Source organism: Macadamia integrifolia, chromosome 13, assembly GCF_013358625.1.
Source record: "Macadamia integrifolia cultivar HAES 741 chromosome 13, SCU_Mint_v3, whole genome shotgun sequence".
Classification (NCBI taxonomy): Eukaryota; Viridiplantae; Streptophyta; class Magnoliopsida; order Proteales; family Proteaceae; genus Macadamia; species Macadamia integrifolia.
In genome coordinates, this window is record NC_056569.1 from 6,178,904 (window position 1) to 6,191,308 (window position 12,405).

General features: G+C 36.0%; 1 pseudogene; it reads left to right on the top strand.

The window, feature by feature from the left end:
• Positions 1 to 9,176: 9,176 nt before the first annotated feature.
• Positions 9,177 to 9,552, top strand: LOC122060109 (annotated as a pseudogene).
• Positions 9,553 to 12,405: the final 2,853 nt, after the last annotated feature.

Consider the following 12,405-nt stretch of genomic DNA (forward strand, 5'->3'; position numbering starts at 1 on the left):
AAAAAAAAAAAAAAAAAAATCCTTGCACTTTGGGCACTTGGATTTGAGCAATATTGAACCTGCCTCCTTACTAATGTACCCAGGAATCAATTAAAGCATGATTTCAAATTGTCTCAGATGTCCCCTCTATAATCTGTAATTTACTTTCTAAAGTACTAGTCCTGAAAGCTTGGTAGACATTCCAAAACCTTCAAAAATATTTCCTGAAAAATGATCAACTGTGTTGGTTTCCACAAACATTGCTACATTAACATATGCAAAAAAATTAGTAAAATGAATAATTACTTCATGTTACATGGTGCCTAATGGCATTTACTCTATAATTGCTTCAATTTTGTGATTTCTATCGCCATGGTACCTATACAGATGAAACCCTGTGCAAATGGCAAATTAATTCAAGGCAGAGACAGTGCAGGGTCACTTGGCAAATTCGAGGCATGGAGCAAGTAAATTCTATTTCAGGTTTAATCTATTGACACTCTGCTATGAACTTATATGTATAATGCTTTCAGCAATAGATTTTTTTTCTTGTAGTTTGTTCATGCAAAACATGGCACTTGATGCTTTCTCTGAGTTGTTTGTTTTGTAGAATCGGTATTGACAATCAAACTTTGACAGTTCTAGTTTTTGTTTATAGAACCAAATCAAGTATCAACAAAAACTAATGAAACCATAAGGAAAGAGGATAAGCTCTTGACCAAGTTGCTTAACTAGTATATTTTCTTCAGTTCCAAAATGGGAAAAATGCAAGGAAATAAGCGGAGTTAACAGACAAGCTAGAAGTTCTCCTTCGCAGCATCTGGTCTAAACATAGTCTCCTCAGTCCTGGGAGCATTTCAATTTGATTGTCAGAAACAAAAACCATGCTTAATCCTTTGATGTATTTCTTTGAGCATGCAAATGTCCTTTTTCCTTCTTCCACCACCTATATTTTGTTCTCATCCAGAACCAATCTTGTAAAATAGAACCTCCAAAGGTTGAATAAGTTTCTTAGAGGTAACAGAACAGAGTTGATTGCAGTTTGAAATTTAAGTACATGCATATAATATGCTGCCTGATTCCTTCTATCAGATTACTTAGATCAAAAGTGCAGGGTCACAGCTTACATAAATTTAAACTGTGTGGAGGTTTTCAATTGGCTCTAAAAAACCTCTAAAGTTTAGACTCTAAACTTGTGTTAATACATATAGGCCAGAAACCTGACCCAAATCATGTGTGTAACACACATCCAAAATGAGTGTCAGCTGCTAAAAATATTTATTTCATCTCAAGAGCTTGAGGCCAGTGGATCAAAAGAAATGATGCTTGTACTAGTTACTTCTAATTTTTCAAACCATCATTCCTTATTCCTTTGCTCTTCTTTTACTATCTCATAGTTTGCAGCTGTGCATGTAAAGTTTAAAAACACTATAGGAAAGTATTTACAAGTTTCGCAAATTTGGAAGCTAGCAGTTGCAGTCATTTAATCCACTTGGAAGTGTGGTGGCAATAACAAACCCTACCCCTGATTAGGGTTTTAGGTTCAAATTGCTACAGCTAATTTCAGATTAGGGTTTTAGTAATTCACAGAATAGGGTTTAGATAGTATTGTAAATCAGATCTAGTGGAGTTTTTGGTGAGGTGAATTGATGGTTATAATCTCAGGGTGGTCTGTGGTCTCTGGGTAGGTGCAATAGGCTGGATTATAGTGGCAGCTTGAACGGGGGATGTTGCTTGTTGGTATGAAATAGGATTTGTTCATGATTGTTTTACATATTGCATAATTATTAATATTATAAAATATCTGTAATCCCTATATTTAATTTTATTGTCCACATGAACGCTCTCAAGCTCTCAAATTTCTTGCTAACTCAATGGATGAATTAAAGCATCAAATTATATGAGCATTTACTTGGGTAGATTAATATAGAGATCGAAATGAGCTATTCAATTGGTCATCAATTACCGTACTTTGTTGGATTCAGGATGTCCATGTGAATGTTCAAATGAAACATAAACACAAAGGATAATGTGAGTAAGAACTTTGCCAGTCTGGTGTTGTCTATGCCCAGACATTAGACATTGGTAGATGCGAAAAGATCATGCTCCCTCCCTGCGTCCAGCTTGGTCTTTTTGCACCTACTTGTGTCTAGGTGTAGGCAACACCAGACGAGCAATGTTCTTTCTCCCAAGGATTACATAGCATTGAAAATAATATGATACATTTTTAACTAATCTAAATACATTTTTTGGTAAAAAAGAAAAAAAAAATAATAAAAATTAGGACTAGATTTAAAATTGAAGTGAAAATATGTCATAGGGGTAATCTAGGTATTTTAAAATCTAGAGGAGAAAGCAAAGTGAAAGTTTGCTATATTGAGGAAATCAAAAAAGAAATATTGTATAGTAGAATTTAAGTAAACATGGAATAAATTTAAGGAATTAACACAAATTTTCCTCTTGACATTTCAAAGTATGCATAGACAAAACAAAAGTCATGTAGATACTTAAAAAGAAAGAAAGAAAAAAAAGTCATGACAAGTTTATGAAGTATCCCTTTCAAACACTGCAAGATGTTTACAAGAGGGCTCTTGACTCATGAGACCACTAGAAAAATACATGCTGAACCACAAATTCGCAATTGAATCTAAGAGCCTAACATATGACATCTTTGCAGCCATGACCTCAGCGATGAAAAATAATTGTTTAGTCTTACTGGGTGAGTCTTCTTCCCCAACGTATTTCCATTTGGTGGTACTCTTGTCTATAGAGTCAAAATATAAGAATTTTTTTAGTCTTATTTATTTATTTATTTATTTTGTAGGTGTTAATGGAGAGTCTTCATTGAGAGTAGTAAAATAAAAGGGAGTCTTCATATTCATTTTCATGAGGGTGCATTTACATGCATTCCTTTTTACCCAAAAAAAAAAAAAAAAAAAAGGGTGTGTTCACCTAAGTAAAATAGATACTCATTGAAAGAGAAAGTTTTTCTTCACAATAGGTGAACAAAAAAATATACTTAACTAGGTTCACTATATATTACTCTGCCTCTTACTGTACTAAGTTGAAAATGCCTTCTCCACTATTCTCGATTCCCATCTCCAGACACCTAGACCCAATGGCAAAGGAATTCTTCCTTCATTGAGGCTGATGGGAAACTGCTAGATTTGCTGTATTTTATTTTAATTTTTTTTCTGAGCAAGAGGCATAGTGGAGCCCACCAATGAAGTGCGATAGAACGTACGATTTTATATATAGGATAGTAGCAAGGACATTTCATGTGAGGAAGAGAGAAATTGAAAGTGAGTGGGTGCTAGCATATCCTCCTCCCTTGACAGTTCCTAAACTCTCTCTTTTACGTGTGTACGTGCTTGCGCGTGCAAATCACACGATGGAGGTGATGAAAAAACCTAAAATGGGTAGGAGATCCTCCAGAAAGAAGGATTCTCCTATTCCAAGACACAAGAAGTAGCCCATTTGGCAAAGACAATGAGCTTGCAAATTTCCTAGTCTATGTTCACACGGAAAAGGTACATGACTCAAAGCTCAACTGAAACTGAACTTGCCTTATGTCATGGATCAAGTTCTTAAGTTCTTTCTGTTGGGCTGTTTTCAGTCCAAGTCTTGATATAGCTAAGCCTTCACCAACTATGGTTTAAGATGAATATAAGTGACATATCACCATACACACAAGCTGACTTTGAACATTAAGAATGATAAAAGCGTCCATTATTCTTTTATTTCTTATTAATCTTATTCGTGAACATCTTTTTCTTAATTTTCTTGTCACGCTTTTTTTTTTATTCACGATTTTCTTGATTCCTTGTCGATTTTTACCCATGTTCTTTTTTCTTTTTCTATGGAGCATCACTTGGCTTTTAGAATCATGCTCTCATTTTTCCTCAAAATCTTCCATCATCATTAACTACACTATAAAAGTAACACAATCTTAGTAAACTTCAACTTAATCATTTGATTTGTGGTTAGAAAATGATTTAATCTACATGGTAGGTAGTTGAGACAAAGCTATATTTCTACATGTTTACAATTGCCTTGGGCATCCAGCTCTGGAATTCATAGCTGTCAATTAATGGGTTCTTTTTTACCACGTGGGTATTTGATTTCTTCTCTTATATTTTATCCCATAAATCCAACTTTCTTTGAAACTATCATTTTTCATTATTGCACTCTTGGCTGAACCTTATCACACAAGTAAATACCTAACTTCGGCAACACATCATATGATTTGAATTGCCCACTCCATAATCAGGTTAAGTGGGCTTCTAACCTATTTTTTAATCTTTGTTGATACCAGTTAGATTGGTGTTAGCATGTTTAATAGAAATATCTTTAAGATTTATTATTATTATTTTTAAATTTCATATGATTATATATATATATATATCGATATAGTTGTACAATCACATAGTAAATGTTGGGAATTAAAGTTAAGAGTTAAAATACATATCTTAAATAAAGAATCATTTTTTTCTTAAAAAAAGAATAATTTTATTTACCTATATTTTAAAATTATTCCAAAAATCTTTGAAATATCCCCAAAACAATTGAAGAATAAAAAATTTCTAAGCCAAACGCAAACGAATGCCAAAATGAAATTTACAACTCTAACACTGCCCTTTTCTTCTTCTTTTTTGTTTCCTCATTTGTAATCCTCTCCTTTCCTAATCCAACACGTCATGATAGGAGAGAGATAGGGGACCAAAAAAAAAAAAATTCAGGTTAGAAGGAAAGAAAGTATCCTTAAGGGTGTGCTTGATGACATCAAAATCCGAAAAATGCATAGGGAATGGTCATTCTATCGATATTATCGAAGGTGAAATTATAACAACCTTTTCATGTGCCAAAAAGCATCTTGGCTATATATGTGAAATGGTAGAGGTGTTCAAACTATGCTTGTATGTTGCAAACGTAATGATCTATTTATGGTTAATTTTTAATTCAATTCAATTTCATAATATGTTATTGGGCAGATGTTTTTTACCCTGCAGCAGCCCTTGTGTCCAGACACGTATAGGGCGCACGAACTCAGAGGAGGCACAGTGGTCATTTTATGCTCCCTGTATATATAGTGCAAGGACCACTCCCGGATAAAAGACTCTATCCCTATGTTATTATACTTGAAGAAGTGTTCCACAGTTCAATTATTCTTCCCAAGTTATTGTTGGATGAAAATTCTATCTATGATTTCCTTGTTATCCCAATATTGGTTTCCTACTCCTATGGAAACTGTCATGTATTTTGATCTCTAGAGATTGCCCAGACCTAGGATACATGAAGGCTGACTAGGGTTGTACATTTTATATAATCTCTCTATTATTGGAGGGCACAACTAGTGAAACACTGTTGAATTCCAATACAACACAAACTATATATAGTTTACTTGATCAATGGGGGCATTAAAGTAATTTACCAATAGATGATATATCCAATAATGACAGAACTCCAACTAGCGGCATTTTTATTGGGTGTATCTGCATGCATGCACGGGCAGATTCAGATCACTTAAACGCAAACGTGTAATAACTAACATGAAAGCCCTATATACTATTTCTGCTAATAATGAAATATTAGATTCGGTCAATATCCTATCTAGGTTCCAAAGCAGCCATTAGACACTCCTAGCTCGTCTGTTTCATGTTCTAATACAGAGAGAGAGAGAGAGAGAGAGAGAGAGAGAGAGAGAGAGAGAGAGAGAGAGAGAGAGGGGTCAGAATTAACTGCTCAATAGGTTAAACTTAAACATCTCATCTTAGCTATCAATTCTCTATTTAATTTGGAAGTTTCTGTGACAAAAGAATGCTTCGGTTTTGGAGGGCAGACTTTGACTTCTTTTTATTTTTTATTTTTTTTAGATCTTGTTTTTTGAATTATTGATTACGACATACCGTTTTGGACCTCCATTTAGTTACATGGTCGTATCCTTTTTTTTGATGAAATTCCATGGTCGTATTCACTTGCTAGCTATTAAGAGAGAGAGAGAGAGAGAGAGAGAGAGAGAGAGAGACCTACCTGTATTTAGAACTTGATTGAACCTTCATTTAATATATTGTCTTATTGACTTGTTCCTAATAACATTTAATGCAATTTTCAGATGAAGAGAAATCTATCACATCACATAGGAACTAGTCTGTTAAATTATATATGAAAGTAGGGATATGATTTAGATATTTATTTATAAATATTATATTAATTGGGATCCGTCTCCTCTACTTAGCACCCATCTTTCCGATCGATCCATAATTACTTGGGTGGAAACCACGTGACGAGGTGATGATCCAATGGATTGAGAAAGATACAAAAAATGAGGTGCTGTCAGTGACGGAGAGAACAAGGCACCAAGAATCATTAGATCCTTAAAAAAAAAAAAAAAAACACCATTAGATCATCAAAATCAAGAACCATTAGATCATCATTTCACCCGGTGGCACTCATCCAGTTAACGAGGGGAAGACCTAGGTGATGGCGATGGGCATTAAGGAAAGGGGCCGAATCCAGAAAAATGTTAGAGTGGGTCCTACTATTACCTCTGAAGCAGGTGTGAACCATGGGATTGGGATTGGGATTGGACAAATCTGAACAGCTGACTTGCACGGTATTCGTTGTCTGCAAACAAGCAGCTTTATGTGAAACCAGGAAATTTGTAATGGAAATTTGTCTAGTCAAATAAACCCTCCCACCCTAGTTTTCAAATGAGTGAAGAGTAAGGAGAAATCGAGGGACAGAGGCCGTGGCAATTCGAACTAAAGACTAAGGCTATGTTTGGTAGCTAGGAGAAGAAAAGAAAAGAAAAAAAAAATCTAGAAAATAAAAGAAAAGAAAAAAAAAGAGAAGAAAAGAGAAACAAATGTGAGAAAATAAAAAAAGTATGTATGTTTGGTTACCAAGAGAAGAGAAGAGAAGAAAAGAAAAGAAAAAAAAGATTCAAAAAATTATGAATATTAAGAGAGAGATAGACACATTGGAAATCATTGTGTAATCATTCATTTTTTATCTTATTATGTTTTCATATTTTCTCATGTTTTCTTGTGTTTTTGGGGGAACAAAAAAAAATTTCATTATTCTCAAGAGGAATTTTGAATTTGAAAAGAGGAATCTTCTCTTAGGTGAAGACATACCAGCTAGCTATTAAGAAAAATTTTTAACCCAAGGAAAATTTCTTTTCTTTTCTTTTCTTCTCTTGGCTACCAAGACCGTGTTTGGTAGTTTGGTAGCCAAGGGAAGAAAAAAAGAAAAAAGAATCTAGAAAAGAAAATAAAAAATTCAAAAAAATTTGAATTTTAAGAGAGAAATAGACACATAAGAAATCATTGTGTAATCATTTATTTTTTGTCTTATTATGTTTTCATATTTTCTCATGTTTTCTTGTATTTTTGGCAAAAAAATTTTTGGGAGAACAAAAGAAAATTTCACAAATCTTAAGGAAAATTTTGAATTTAAAAAGAAGAATCTTTTTTTGGATGAAGACATACCAAGTGCAAAGAAAAATTCTCAACATTGGGAACAAAGTACAAAAAGTGTACATTTTTTCTTTTGTTCTCCTGGCTACCAAACACAGCCTAAGAGCAGATGGGGAAGTGATAGCGGAAAACAACATCTCAGGTTTTCTTCGTTCTTTTGGTTTTTTTTCTATATCTCTCTTTTGTGAATCGACCCAGAAGAAAACCCTTTTTTTCCCCCTTTGAATCTACCGAGCCTTCTTTTTCTTTTCTACATAATGTTTCTTTCTTCATGCCATACTTATATATCTGAATTTTGTTGCTATTATGGTTCTCTGTTGTTCCCATAAATTTTGTTTATTTATTTTAATTTCTTTGGCCTTTCTGTAATGTTACGTATTCTGAAATCTGAATGTGTATTTTGAATTAGAGTAATTGAATTCGTTTTGGGGATTCTATTCCCTTTTGAGCTGTTGGAGAATGTCCATTGCTGCATTAGGTTGTGTTTTAGTGTTGTGGCCCCTTTGAAGAGGGTTTCTGTTTCAAGCTTGTACAATTATGTATTCTTATGTATTTCTGATTTGCTATTTATCCAAAATAATGAGAAAAATTAGTTGTTGAATTATAAGAGTTGTCTGTTGGATCGTTCTTTTCTTACTTCCCTTTAAATTCAAGAACAATGTTTTCCTCCACTGGTGGTTGAACAATGCAATGGTCCAGATGTGACCCCCATCTCTCCCCCTATTGTACGTGGTCACGATGGGCCATTGTGAATGACAATCCATTCACCGTGGCTTTAGGAAAACTCGGTCCGTCCTTCAATGATTTTTCTTTTTCTTTTATTTGGTTTTATCCCTGATTAGGTTAGAAAAATAGAAAAAAATTTGAGTGGGTTTCCTGTTTCATTTGAAACCAAAGCCTCTTTAGTTATGTATAATTATACTTTTTGGAACCCAATCCATCAAACCGTGCAAAACCTGTGGTTCCGAGTGGAACCTGTGACTTGCTGGGATAGTTTGATTATCAGAATCGTGATATTGCATAGGTCAGGGAGCAAGCATCACCTCACAAATACTTTCATTTTCCCTTTGTTTGTTCAATAGCAGTATAAGTTCTGTTCACAACCTGTGCAATAGCCTGTTTGAGCATTCCATTTGATTGGGCACTACCAATGGATAGCAAAGTGGGGAAAAATTTATCATTTCCAACCCCATTGCTTGGTTGGTTGGCTTAGGAAGTCACAATTTACCATCCCATGGGCATGGTTGGTTGATGAAAGCTATTCAATCTACTGTCTAATTCTAGCTTGAAAGAAGGGCAGATCTCAAAGATTTTCTTAAAGACGGAAAATTACTCTTCTCCATCTCCATCCAATGCTTGGTGATCGCCTTCGAGAAATCGGTAGCACATAGAAATCACATATAGCAAAGTGGAATGTTTTTTTTTTTTTTTTTGGGTAGAAACAAAGGGGAATGTGAATGGTGCCTTGTCTTGACTCTTGACTCACCATGGGAGGCCAAAATGCTGGCTAATTGATGGTTGGTCATCTGCTTGTAAGGTTTGTTTCTAGAGTAGTTTACATGATAGGATAGGTTTGTCTGATTTTTTCCTTCCCATCTGTTATTTACTTGGTTTACTAGTCCATAGTAAATGATGTTCATTCTCATTTTATACTTCTGAGGACTATGGAGTTTCAGCTTCTATACTGTTAATTTTGAACAAATGTAGAACTCGAACGAGATGGCAGGTAACGTGGGAAAAGCTGTAGTGAAAACGATTGGTGAATACCAATATCCATGGAGAGAAAAGTTGGCAAAATACAAAGATGAGCTTTCCAAGGGGGTCTGGGGCTACAGGGATCTAGGGGTGTGACAGAATATCAGCAGAGAAAAGGGCTAATTCTGCTGAGTTGATGAAGAAAATGCCAGAAATGTTATTGGATTGCAGGAAACACAGATGGGAGAAGAAGATGGAGGAGGATGCAAAAGACTAAAACCAGTTATGTGGAGTTCCCAAAGGGGAGTGACGGTTTGTGCAGAGGGCTTATTTCTGTTGGTAACAAACTATATTTATGAGCCGTCTGATTTGGGGAATAATTGGGGCTCCAGTGATGGAAACTAAGCTCAAAGTGTGGATCAATATGTATTGGAGAATCAAATTCATTCTCCTGCCATATACATGGAGATCTAGCTTCTGAAGAATGAGTTTCAATGATAATTTTTATGAATTTTAGCTAGGCTCCATTAATTTTTTTCAATAAAGTCATCTGTAAAAGTAGTGCATCCATTCAATTGTTGTTGCTTAATTGAAGTAAATTGAAGTGATTTCTAGAAAATTTTATGAGGCAAGAAGGAAAAGTATGCTCCATATTTTTTTGGACCATATTTGGAGCTTCATCTTCATATTGTCCATTCATATTTTCTATTGCTAACTTATACACAAAAAGTTCATATGTGCTCTCTGTAGAAACGCCACCCTAAAACGATGCAGAAGATAATGGAAAAACAAAACAAACAATGCACATGGATTTTTATGAGGTTCGACAAAGTTGTCTACATTCCCGGTGAGATGAGATCTTGTTTCACTATCAATGGAGAATAGGGTTACAACGTTCGTCCTCACACCTCTCAGTATTGCTTGCATTACAGAGAAAGAAACTATCGTTACAAATATAAAGCGAAAAAACCCTAATTTGGAAAGTACACAATTGCCCTCAAATAAAAAATTCGAGTGGAGGGTGTAGCCCCCCTACACCCCCTGCTATGCAAGGGGACCTCCTACCCCCTTGCAACCCCCACGGTCGGCTAATCGGCTAGCGGGACCACCGTCTTGCCTGTCTAGGTGCTGCACCAATACTCCCTGGATTAAACTGCAACGGAATACAAGACATCATATACCAACAATCTCCACCTTGGCTTGAATTCTGTCGAGCCTCCTGTAAAGATAACTTGTAGACGTCTTCATCATTGTACTTCATTAGAGGTACAAACCCGCACCTGTTTGGTGCGCCCCTCATTTTCAACAATGAGTAATATTAATCAAGTCCAAACAGGACTCGAACTTCTCTATAGTAACTGGTTTCGTAAACATATATGCAGGATTGAGATCTGTATGAATTTTTCTCAAGTGAATACTACCTTCTGACACAAGCTCCCTGATCTTGTGAAATCTCACATCAATATGTTTTGTCCTTGCATGAAACACCTGATTCTTTGCAAGATGTATGACACTCTGACTGTCACAATGTAACACTGTACCTCCTTGCTCCAACCTCAGCTCACGAACCAGTCCAACCAACCAGACTCCTTCCTTGGCAGCCTCAACTGCTGCCATGTACTCTGCCTCTGTAGTGGACAATGCAATTGTAGACTGAAGCATCGCCCTCCATGATATAGGTCCACTAGCCAATGTAAAAAAAAACCCTGTAGTAGACCTCCTCTTGTCTAAATCATCAGCATAGTCAGAATCAACATAACCGGCCAATTCTGTAGAACTTCCCTTGCCACTGAACATACACGTATATCTTTAGTCTTGCTCAAATATCTGAAGATCCATTTAATTGCATTCCAATGCTCCTTCCCTGGATTACTCATGTGTCTGCTAACAACACTGACTGCATGAGACAAATCCGGCCTGCTACAAACCATAGCATACATGAGACTCCCAACTGCGCTAGCATAAGGGACTTGAGACATCTACTCCATCTCCTCATGTGTTGTAGGGCATTCCCTTTCTAACTTGAAGTGGCCAGCTAACGGAGTGCTAACCGGCTTAGCCTTTTCCATATTGAAACGCTCTAGCACCTTTTCAATATACATCTTCTGAATTACCCAAAGTTTACCTGCATTTCTATCTCTAAGGATTTCCATGCCAAGGATCTTCTTAGCAGCACCAAGATCCTTCATCTCAAATTCAGCACTCAACAAAGACTTCAAAGAGACTATATCATGTTTGTTCTTTGCAGTAATGAGCATGTCATCAACAAAATAATGGAATTATCACTTGACACTTTATAATAAACACAACTATCATACTCACTTCTTGTGTAGCCAATCTTCATCATGTGGGAATCAAAATGCTTGTACCATTGCCTAGGAGATTGCTTAAGGCCATAAAGCGACCTCTTAAGCAGACAAACATGATCTTCCTTTTCCTGCACCTTGAAACCTTCATATTGCTCTATGTAAATCTGTTCCTCCAAGTCACCATGAAGAAATGCAGTTTTCACATCAAGTTGTTCAAGCTCTAAATCATACATGACCACCAAAGCAAGTAGTACCCTGATCGAAGTGTGTTTCACCACTGGAGAGAATATTTCATTGTAGTCTATCCACTCTTTCTGTGCATAGCCCTTGGCTACAAGTCTGGCCTTATACCTTTCACGTTCCTTCTCAGATGTTGCCTCTTTCTTACGAAAGACCCATTTACACCTAATGATTTTTCTTCATTTGGGTTTTTCCATAATTTCTCAAGTCTTGTTCTTCTGTAGAGATTCCATTTCCTCTATCATAGTTGTTATCCATTTATCATGCTATGCATCACTCAAAGCATTATGGTAGGAAGATGGATCACCTGTACCTACAGTGAGGGCATAGACAACCATGTCCTCAAACCCGTATCTCATAGGTGCTTTGTGAGTCCTTTACCCTTTGCCACAGTATAAGGAACTTCTACTGCTTCCTGTTGTCCTGGTAAGTCACTGGATGACTCATGCTCTCTTATTATTTCTAACTCGCCTAACTCCACCTGCACAGTAGAACCTTCTTTATTTTCATCAACTGCTTGTGAATTGTAATTTGACTTCACTATATAAGACTCATCAAACACAACGTCTCTGCTAACCACAACTTTCTGTGAATTTGGATCCCACAACTTGAATCCCTTTACACCTTTCTTAAAAACAAGAAAGATACACTGGTTAGACTTTGAATCTAACTTGGAACGCTGCTCACTCTCAATATGCGCATAG